The 12,048-nt window shown below is 35.3% G+C and overlaps 2 pseudogenes; one reads left to right on the top strand and one right to left on the bottom strand.

Annotated features, from left to right (window-relative positions):
• Window positions 1-293: 293 nt before the first annotated feature.
• LOC125215540 lies at window positions 294-2,625 on the bottom strand (annotated as a pseudogene).
• A 3,277-nt stretch (window positions 2,626-5,902) lies between these two features.
• LOC125216711 lies at window positions 5,903-8,281 on the top strand (annotated as a pseudogene).
• Window positions 8,282-12,048: the final 3,767 nt, after the last annotated feature.

The raw sequence follows: 12,048 nt of genomic DNA, 5'->3' as shown, positions 1-12,048 counted from the left end.
GGAGGGACTCCAAATTTAAAGGAAGTGTGCCGCATTGTTGAAAGATGAATCCTAAGATGTAGATTTTTCTACAACCACCACATTGGCAACTATAGAAAAGGGCCTTTGCCATCTCGATCTTCTAGGTAAGTATTTTCTTGGACATAATATGAATCTGAAATGAATTTCCATTTGTGATCATAAATTTAAATTTTTTGTGTTGGTATACAGATACAATCAGCAGGAAAGCAAAACAGAAAAGAATGCATCCTATTTGGTTCACTATACAGAAAAATTCCATCACCAACAATCAGTTATATTAGCAGTTGTCTTCTAGTTTTCCCCCAACTCAAACCAACCAATGATGTAAAAACAAACTCACTAAAGATACCAGCAGAGCTGCTATTAGACAGGCGTGCAGGGGCTGCAGAAGCACTCTCATTAGGTAGAAATGGGTAGGCATCTGGCGGTGGCATAACACAGTTGTCACCATTAAAGTATACCCTCCGGGGGAAAGCCACCCTTGTTGAAGCTGAAGCTTGTCTTGTCCTTCATGAACAAAAGCTCCGACTCGCATTCCCAGAAGGCCCGTTTTGCATCAGCATATCATTTAGAACTGAACTCCCATAACATGGCAGTGTCATCTGTGCCAATGCAGAGATATGGATTATAGAGTGTTTTGAGAACAAAAAACGTATTCTTTTAACATTTGTCAAGAGTGTATATACATGTAGTGCCTTACTTATGGAGCCATATGGTGTTAAAGGTTGTAGTTGAAACTGAATATCTGAGTGAGATTGTTGAAGTTGGATGTTGAACACGAATTCCAGTGCGTATAGTTCCTTGCATAGTTGAAATTGGTGATTGTAATCTTCAGCCCAATACTGTTTGTAATTGAGTTTGACATGCCAATGGACTCGGATAGGGCACATGTGGTTGGTACACTGCAGGAGAGTTTGATTACTCGTGTCTGATCTCGAAAGAGCTGAAGCTATGTGTGGAGAACGCGATCTGCAAGATCACACAAACAATGTTCAGAGCGTGTTCAAACACAATACATGAAAGTGATACATATACGAATTACAAGTGAGTCCTTACCCCACACAGCTGCCTGGTTGAGCTAGACTCCGGCAGCCACAAGAACAAGTTGGACGCCCCTTCGATTGATTGTAAAACGAGGATAGTGAGACACAACAGCTTGGAGTCTTCTGAGCCAGAAATTGCGAATATGTGCAAGTCACGTTCATTGTCACTGCAAACAAGTGTATATACAGAGAAACAACATAATTAACCACTTGAAAGTTGAAACTAATGCATATATGCATAACATGTAAAGAACCTTCAATTTTTCACTTACTTCGAGCTTGAGTAGTTCTCCTTTTATCTGGACTCAAAAATCTGGTTGGCTGCACTATTTTAGCCGGTCCCATGTATACCTGGCCCGGTGCTAGGAGGGTGAAATTCACTGGTACCTTTACAGTTTTGTTGTGGTGCCAGCTTGACCAAGGGCAACTGGAAAAAGCTGGCGAATTTGCTGGATCTTGGCCCCAAAGAACTTACAACTCCACCTTTGCAACAGTTTGCAGACTGTTGGTTATAAGGTGTACCGGGCAACAGATCAACGATGGTAGGGGTCTTTAAACAACTATGCGGAATGTTTCCTTGAATCTTGAACAATCGCCTTGCTCTGTGGCTTGAGCTCCTCTCGCCTCCCAAATCACTTCCCTTTTTTGGGCCCCTGTCCAACCCAACTTCCACCCGGCAGCTCAATGTGTCGTTTCTGGAAGTTGTAGGTTTTAACAACAGCCTGCAGCCACATTTTACAAGATAAGTAGTCTGAACATTTATAATTCTGCATAATAGGGGATAGTGTGACAGATCCTTATCTTTATATACTGAAATAGATCATCCAAGAATTGTACATCATTCTAGAGAAAAGAAACTTAGGAGATGATATATATTATGAATGCATTTTGTATATACTTACAACATAGCCATCTGCAGTCCACTGTATAACATCCCATTTGATAGTTATGTTCCCATTAGGATCAAGGGCATCATAAGCATCTGCAAAAACCATATGACAATCTTCAATACAAACACATCATAAACATCAAATATTTGGAAGTACTATTTTTTTCAAACTAAAGCAGATTCAAAATTATTGGGGGCTGATGAATTATAAGTGTAAAGCAATTCTTTCAATATCAACTACTATGAAACATGATGCTTTAGTTAATTAGGATCTTAAATTTTTTTAGCTAAGATTAATCACATTGAAGACAAACAACACTAGAATCCATCTTTCATCACAACAATTCCTCTCACATATCAACATGAAATTGTTCTACTGTTTTATCCAAGATCTTACAAAAGAATAGTAGTACTCCTACTACATTTGAACAAAAATTTCCGAAACAAAAACAACAGAAAGATCAAAACTTTCAAACCAAATTAGCACATACTAAAAGCTATAATTGCCAAAAACCAAAGGAAGAAAACAAAAGTAAATAAAAACAAAAAAATGGAAGAAAGGGAAAAAAAGTGATAAACGCACCAATGGAGGTAAAGCAGATGCAGAAAACCAAAATCGCCGCGAAAACAGAGGCCGATTTGGTTTCCGAGAGCAACACCGGTTTCATTTTTGTTGATGATGATTTGTGTATAAGTGTTTCTGAAATGCAGAGTTAGTATTAGTAACAGTAGAAGAGTCGAAGAAAGGGTGTGTATATTTTGTAAGCTAATTCTGGGTGGCGGAAACCGTGTACCAAATGGAGATTCTCTCTCTTCCTCTCCTCTATTTACTTGATTATTACTCCCCCAAAATCCATAAAGATGTATTTGACTTGTTAAAGAAATTCTCAATCCGAACTCCAGCTATTATTTTTAAATTTAAATACGATCGGTACACGATACAATAAATAAGTTGACACGACACAATTAAACGATTAAAACTTGGTAATACATGATAAAATCTGATTTACATTATTAAACCCTGATATTAATTAAATCCGATTTACACAATTTAAACTGAATTTACGTATGGAGAATAAAATTAATGTATTATTTAAAATAATAATAACAATATTTTTATCTTATAATAATAACTGAATTTAAACCCTGACTCTACTAATGGTCACATTTCTATCTCTTCTTCCTATCTTCTTGATAGAAATTTATTGTCGTCCAAAGTCAATTCTTATCTTATAACCACTCGGCTATAATTTATAGGCGTTGTGAAATAGTAATTTCATATACTTTTCTAATGGAGTATACAAAATATTCTCTTTTTTCATGAAAGTTGTATCTATTTTTGTTATGATATAGGGATGATAGCAAGAAAATTTTAGAAATTAAAAAACTAGATTCAAATGACTTTAATTTAAGTAAATCCTTAGTATCCCATATCACGCTTTACTAAAATTGATTAATATGTAAATGTAATAAATATTACTCCCGTTTTAGTTTATTTTGGGAAAATTTTAATTGGTGGTGCAGTCCAGCCTTTTCACAGAGTGGATTTATCAACCAGTCTGTAAATTTCTATAAACACTAGTACACTACCTGTGCTTTCTAGTTTTAACAACCTAACTTTTTCCCTTGGTTAAATAATAAACATTTTTCCCTCAAAAGATTAAATTTAATTTAGTGCTTCATTTGATGCAAAAGATAATTTGTTTTCGAATTTATGAGAACCCAAAAAGTATATAAATCTACAATTAATCTACGTTTGGCTTGATACATGCATTATACTTTTACATACATTAATGACTGGGCTATTTCAATTTAATTGTACGTGTTGACGACGAAAAAATAATAATTCCGTTAATTCATTATCATTAATAATTCATTGAATCATCGATGATACTTTTCTCGAGACCATTTCATTTGTTATATTTTGACTGGCATAAAGTTACACTCATGTTGTAATGTTGACCTTAAATTTTAGTGTGTTACTCCATATTGTGACTGAATTCATAGCATAATAAAATGAATGCGGTGAAGAAGTCTGAAAATATAAATTTAACAGAACTAAAATTTTCAGTTCTATTTGAGTGCAAGATCAAAGATTTGAAATTGAATGTAGAAGTAAAGAAATTCATTTATTCTTTTGTTTGATTTGGCTCTTTTTTTTGTTATACTACCATATGTTGCTCACCCCTAGCACCAATTGCAAAAGTTACCATAAAGTTTGCATATATATAAAAGTTTGAAAATGAAATTGAAATTGCAAACTGAGCACAAATTTGTGATTTGGAATTTCTTTAAATTATTATTTTAACTTGGAATTTTTTTGTGAGGCTGCTAGTTGTGTGGATCCCAATTCAGGCTGGCCTTATAAGTGAAGATAGGAGTATAATATTTTGGAAAACAATAAGTAATTTGAAGTTAGACATAACAAGCCAGCCCAATATGAAAGATAGGCCCAACAAGAAATGCAAACAATCACCCAGCCCAATATGTAAGAAAGGCCTAAAACTTCATGAATAATTGATTGTGGTTTTCTTTATGAGAAATTTAAAATATTTAGTTATTTTTTCCTATTTTTATTATACTCAATATTTCCATTAAAACTGTACAACACTGTTTGGGAATTCAAATACTTCCTGTCATGCGAATTGTGGAAATCACTGAATGACATGAAAGTTAGGTGCCACATTTTGGGCGTTTCAATTTTGCATGATTTAAATGCTACTTGCGTGTGCAAATTATGAATTTAATATTCTATTTGTTCCACATTATAATAGTCCACGTTTCACTATTTTTCAGGTGTTCCAAATTAGTGCACACTTAATGCCTAATTATTTTTAGACATAATTTTCTCATCTTTTATTCATATTTTCTCCATCTTTTATTTATAATTTTTCCACTTATTCACAACTTCACAAAATATGTCATACGAATCACCTTACTACTTCCTCCGCTCTATAGTATGAGTCATTTTTCATTTTTGACGTTCCATATAGAGGGTCATCTCTCTTATAGTACTAAAAATCAACACATTTCTCCTCACTCACTTTACTCTTTTTTAAGATTTTTTTCTCTCTTATTTCTTACCTTTTTTAATCTCCGCTATAAAGTTAAACGCTCCACTATATAACGGAGGAGATAAAAAAAGGATACACATTCTCCACTGATGCTACGTCGTTTTCATTAAAATCCATGCAACTACTTAAAGTGCACTGTTATGTGAGACGAATTAAGAGAAATATTTATATTTTTCAATATCAATAAATTATGCTATAATTTTAATTTTTTAGGTTCAAAACTATCTTTAATTTTCATAAATAATACAATATCTATTGATTTAAATTATTGCAATATTTATGGTGTCATTCGAATAATTCCAGTATAACAATAAATACAATTACTTAGTAAAATAAAATATCAAATGAAAAATCCGTATTGCGCGCCGCCTCCGTACAAAATTAGTCACCTATTTAATCAAACCCAATAAGGTCCATAGTATATTGACTCTATTCAGTAGACTGTAGAGCAATACTCATTTTATTTATAGGGGTCAAAATATATTTAAATTTTCCAGTTTGATTCGAATTGATAGGTAAAATGGCTCTGAACTTGTAGTAAGTACACGGATCACAATTTAATTAAATAAAATCTTACACATTAAAAATAAAAATCTGAAAATCAACCAAGACATACAATGATAGTCACACACGTGGTAGTGGACGTAACACAAACTAAATTTGTAGTAGTAAATCATTATTATAGGTGAAGCATGCATGTAATAAGGAATAAATGTGACCACACAACCAACCAATTAACCATGGTTTTATGCAAAAATAAACAACATAAATTAAGCAAGCATTAACCCCAACCCAACTTGTATAAATATCGTTGCATCACACTCTTCCCTCTTTACATTTCCCCCTCTCTTTTCTCACACATCAAAACCCAAAAAATGTGGCTAGACTACACTTTCCTCTTCACTCCATCAACAACACTCTCCCTCTTCTTCCTCCTCTTCGCCGCCGTCTTCGGCCTCTGGCTCACCCCAGGCGGCCTCGCATGGGCCCTATACCGGGCCCAATCCCGGCCCACCTCCTCCATTCCCGGCCCATCGGGCCTCCCTCCTCGGCCTCGCCCTCTCCTTCACCCACCCCTCACCCACCGCGCCCTCGCCCGCCTCTCCAACACCTTCAAATCCAAACCCCTGATGGCCTTCTCCGTCGGCCTCACGCGCTTCGTCATCTCCAGCGACCGCGACACCGCCAAGCAGATCCTCTGCAGCTCGGCCTTCGCGGACCGGCCTGTCAAGGAGTCGGCCCGGCTGCTCATGTTCGACCGGGCCATGGGGTTCGCCCCTACGGGGACTACTGGAGGAGCTCTGCGGAGGATCTCCGCAGCGCACCTCTTTGGCCCGAGGCGGGTGGCCCGCCTCGGGCGCGTGAGGGGGAGTTAGCAGGCTGGGTGGCGGCTGAGGCGGCGGCGGAGATGGAGAGAGAGGGGGAGGTGAGAGTGAGGAGGGTTTTGCACTTGGCTTCTTTGAATAATGTGATGATGAGTGTGTTTGGGAAAAGGTATGATTTTGGAGAGAATGGGGAAGGGTTGGAGTTGGAGGGTTTGGTTAGGGAAGGGTATGAGTTGCTTAGTGTGTTTAATTGGAGTGATCATTTTGCATACGTGGGGCTTTTTGATTGGCAGAGGATCAGAAAGAGGAGTTTTCGGTTGGTCGAAAAGGTTAATGTTTTTGTCGGAAAAATTGTGGAGAAGCATAGGGTTAAAGGGCTAATCAAGTGGGATTTGGGGGTGATGATGATGATGATGATTTTGTTGATGTTTTGCTTGATTTGGAGAAGGAGACCAAACTATCTGATTCGGACATGATTGCAGTTCTTTGGGTAATTATTTTTTAAAATTTAATTTTTTTCATATTTGAGTAATTATTTTTAATTAGTACGAAAGAATTGAATGATTAATGCATGCGTTACCTAATTTGAATGGCTTCTTGCATGTGCCTACTTTCATGGTTTATTTCAGTTTCATGATGGATGTGTGGTGAACTTGTATAATTTTAACCACAAGAATAATGCCACCTATCAAAGAATATTTTAGGACGTTATTGTTTTAAGAATAATGTTTCGTCTCATACTTTGTTAATAGTATTAAACGAATAATCGTTTAACACATGTATGATATGTGTTTGTTATACCAGAAAAAAGTGTGACACAAGCAATAATTTTTTTACTTTTTTTATTAAGATTTGTTTTGGATGATTTTATTTGAAAAGGTATAATGAGTATATATTATTATGCTTGTTTTTTTCTATCTTTGTGGATATGCATAATCGAATCTGCATATAGTATAACTTTAGGATGTTTGTTTGTGCCTGGTGATGGCAACATTGATCTTTATTTTTCTCTTTTGGTCTAATTTCTTGTGTCAAATGTTGTTTTCCTATATTTACATGGGATATATATGTTTTTATCCTCAGGAAATGATCTTTAGAGGGACTGATACTGTGGCAATCCTATTAGAATGGATTCTTGCAAGAATGATTCTTCATCCTGAAATTCAAGCCAAGGCACAAAATGAGATAGACAATGCAATTGGGCTCAACACAACGGTGGCTGATTCCGACCTCCCAAACCTACCTTACATCCAAGCCATAGTGAAGGAGACCCTTAGGTTGCACCCCGGGCCCCCTCCTCTCATGGGCCCGCCCCATCCACGACACCCAAGTGGCCCCCACTTTGTGCCCGCAGGCACGACCGCCATGGTCAACATGTGGGCCATCACTCACGACGGGAGTATGGCCTGAGCCCGAAAAGGGTTTAGGCCTGAGAGGTTCTGGAGGATGACGTTGCCATCATGGGATCCGATCTCAGGCTTGCACCATTCGGTCCGGGAGGAGGGTGTGCCCCGGTAAGTCAATGGGCCTTGCCACGGTCCAACTCTGGCTAGCCCACTTGCTTCATAAGTTCAAGTGGACTGCTTGTCCTAGTGGTGGAGTGGATTTATCGGAATGTCTGAAATTGTCCATGGAAATGAAGCAACCACTAGTTTGCAAAGCTATTCCCAGGATATCTTGAAGACAATCAAGGCTTCCAAGATTTGATTTCTTGCCATGATTTTCGAGTTCTGTATGGAGGAGGAGATCAAGAGTGTTCATATAAGCCTAACTTAAAATAATGATAATTATTAGATGGAGTATTATGCAACCAGGTAGACGTTTGTAGTTTATTGTATTAGGTATTTGTTTGATCTATTAATATCCTAAGAAGTGTGAGCTAGTATGTTTAGTTGTTATCACATTAAGAATCTTTAAATATTGTGTGCCTTTTTCAGTATATTTATGAACTATTCTTACCTAAAGATATTGCCATTTTATATTGTTGCTTATTTACATAGACTTAATTCACCTGTAATTAGGTGGCTACGATCAAATGATAATTACTACTCCACTAACCTTGTCAATTATGAGCAAACAAACCTATTCGAATCGGGAAACATTACTATTTGTCCATTTCTTTTGGACACTTGGTAAAGAATTTATCGTGTTGTATGCTTTTGAAAGTTGGATTAATTTCTTTCAAATATATGTAGAAGATAGTGTTTCAGATATTACATTTATTTTCCAGTATCATAGAAGTTGAACTAGTATGATACTGAAAAATAAATATTGAAAAAGAGGATTTAATAGATTTAGCACTTCAATTTAATATTGTAATTAATAGAGGTTTGATTAATTAATAGATTTTTAGCCCTTCAATTAGAATAGTAGTAATTTTTAAACTATATAGTAGTATATATTTTGATGGTCGAATATAAAATGATCCTACCCTTGGTAAATATAGATATAGATAGCTCACTTATAATTTGTCTTCCATATATATATATTTGTGTCATTATGATTGAAGAATAAGAACCCAAGTCATAAAATGATTGTTTGGGGATTTAAATCCATCCAGCAAGAATCACATTTATTTTATTGGAAAAATCATAGTAGCACCTGCAGAAAGCTTCTCTCCTTTTCCTAATTTCGAGAGAGAGAGATAAGCGATGCTGCTTCCACTACTTATCATCTTTTTTTCTATATTCCATTTTGTTTGTTTCACACCTTCTCAACTAAAGACACATATATATGCATTTTCCGTACAATTATATATGTATGTTGCAATTGCAAACCAAAGGTTGTCCTTTAATATTCAAATTGAATTTATTCTAAGCTACTTCCACACTGACGTATGTCCAAAATATGTGGATATATGTGATCATAATTAATACAATTCGAACATTCTCCTACGCTATAGTATCTATCTATTTAAATATGATAAAACTCAAAAAGCGAAGAACATATCTATGTTTATGCCCTTTATTATGTTTCACATCTTCTTTTGTTAATATGTTCTTTCCTAAAGTTGTCGGATATATAAAATAGTACTCCAGGAGTAATCCGTATCTACTGCTCCCTCCGTCCACTATTAAGAGTCTCATTTGTTGGCTTAAGAATTTAAGAAATGTTAAAAAAAATGAATGAAAAAAAGTTAACACTTATATATGAAATATTAATTTTAAATGAAATATGAATGGTATGAATTAGTGGAAGGTGGGTCACTGTTACATTTATGGTAAAAATGAAGCAAACTCTTATTTCGTGACTAAAATAGAAAAATGAAAGCTCATTCATGACGGAGAGAGTATTATCTAATGCAGTTGCTATTTTATTAAATGAGGATAGAATACTATTTTGTTACGTCCCATGACTTGGATTTTTGAATTTATCTAGGCCCACGATATGTTGGTCAGTTTTGTTGGACTGGAGGACAAGAAGACATTTTACAACTTCCTTAATAAATTTAATCTTGAAATCAAAGCATAAATTACACTACAATTTAAAGAGATTTAACAAATTTTTGGTTTTAATAACCAATTATATATATATATATATATATATATTTTAATAAATATACTATATATTGATCGGACACACATAAAACATTAACCGAATTTAATAAAAGGTAGTAGAAGATTGTGATGCAGGAATATTCACCATATCATCTAAACTCTAAAGTATGGCATATCAAGTTAGATGTGATGATGTTTATCGTGTACTGACGAGGCATATTGCCAATTTTTTTAATAAAAGTACTAATTTTCATATGATTTTAATTGAACATGTAGAATCAATTTGAATTTAGTACTAGTAGGTTTATTTTTTTAACCACAAACAAAAAATGAACATATTTTCACCCTATTTTTACTATACAGTAATTTATAAGAATTTATTATAGTACTCCATATATTCTTGATAAATGAATGCACCTGAAATAGAATAAAGTTACAAATCTCCAAACTTCTTTTTGATGATTATATTGCATGAAGGCCTTTCACAATTGAAGCACAGCTGGAACTGAAAAGAAAAGAAAATATTAAAAGTTTAAGAATATAAAAGGGGATATAATGATTGAAAGTATGAAGCTGACATTCACCACAGTGATCATGGACTAGGCGGCTGCTCATTATTTTAGCTTAACTACCCTCTTTTTTCTAAGTTAAAATTAAATACTTATAAAGTTTCTTATAATATATACTAGTACTGTAATTCTTTTTAAAGATTCTCCATATACGTGCACGATTTTTGTAGTACTATTAAATTTAATGAATGCAAAATCATGTACGTACAACTTCATTATTTACATAATTTGATCATCTGATTTTTCTAGAATTAATTATCGAATGGTATTTTTAGTTGTTTTTAGATTTATTGGAAGATTTATATGCTTTTGAGGTGTCTCTTTTGTTTTTTAATCAAAAGTTAGGCTCGGCTTAAGCTTTGCGAGCTGTAATAAATTTGTAGAGAAATTGTGATTCTATTCTCGAGTTATTCAATTATACTAGTACCATTAATTTTATTATTCTTTTGGCGACATAAAGTTTAGATATCTGGAACAAATTACTCCAACAGTTGCCTACTGGACATGTTAAGTCATTTTAAAACCATATGGTCTATTTAGGAACAAGACGACAACAAAAAACAAAATATAAAATAAAATAAAATGTCTAAATTAGCACTATTAATTTAATCGTAATATTAGAATATAAAAATATATAAAAATAAAATGTCTAAATTAAATAAATAAAATAAAATGTCTAAATTAGCACTATTAATCTAATCGTAATATCGGAATATAGAAAATAAACTCCAACTATAGCATCAAACGAGGTCTAAATACTGAAGTTCGGATTTCCCACACTATCTAGACTAATACTATTATTTTTGAATTTTTTATTACTATAACCAAATAATAACTAAGGGCATCTGATGGGCGTTCTAAGCGCGCCTCTATCATGTCACATCGCATTTTATCTTCCTCTCATCACCCTGTAATGAGGCGGATTATACCGCCTTAAGCACGCCTAAGCATTTTATCTATTTTTGAATATTTAAATACTTCAAAATTTGAAAAAACAACTTCATTTCATTAAAATTCAAACATTACAATACGAAATAATAAAAAACTACAATTTCAACGGCGGTTGCGGTTCCAAACTTCTTCAATCATGTCGGTCAGAGTGAGTATGGTCTTGTTGGTTGCGCATTGAGGCCGAGCGCGTCGAAACCTGCCAAGCCCATCGGTAATCCTCGAGTGGCAGTGAGATCGCCGTCTTGAGGCTAGTCGCTTCATCATCCACCCAATCGGTGACATGTCCACGTTCTTATTCGACTATCATGTTATGCATGATGATACATGCATACATGGCGTCGCGATGACTTCCTTGTACCGAAACGCGCTGGACCTTTCATGATTGCCCACCGCGATTGGAGCACCCAAAGCCCGCTCCACATCCTTCGACGCACTCGCTTTGCCCAAACAAGACTCTCCTCTCACCATGGCGCGGTGACGTCTTAAAAAAAACAGGTCACCTTGGGTATATGCCATCGGCCCAGTAGTACCCCATATGATGTGAGAGGCGTTGCGTGAAGCCGGATGGCCGGACCGCGACCCGACGATCGGCGAATAGGGTGGACGAGTTGAGGACGTTGATGTTGTTGTTCGACCGGCTACACCAAAGTAGGCATGCCGGATCCGAGGCGGTGGTCGC

This window comes from Salvia hispanica, chromosome 3 (genome assembly GCF_023119035.1).
Source record: "Salvia hispanica cultivar TCC Black 2014 chromosome 3, UniMelb_Shisp_WGS_1.0, whole genome shotgun sequence".
NCBI lineage: Eukaryota > Viridiplantae > Streptophyta > Magnoliopsida > Lamiales > Lamiaceae > Salvia > Salvia hispanica.
Note: the sequence above shows the minus strand (reverse complement) of the source record. Positions and strands in the feature narration are given on the sequence as shown.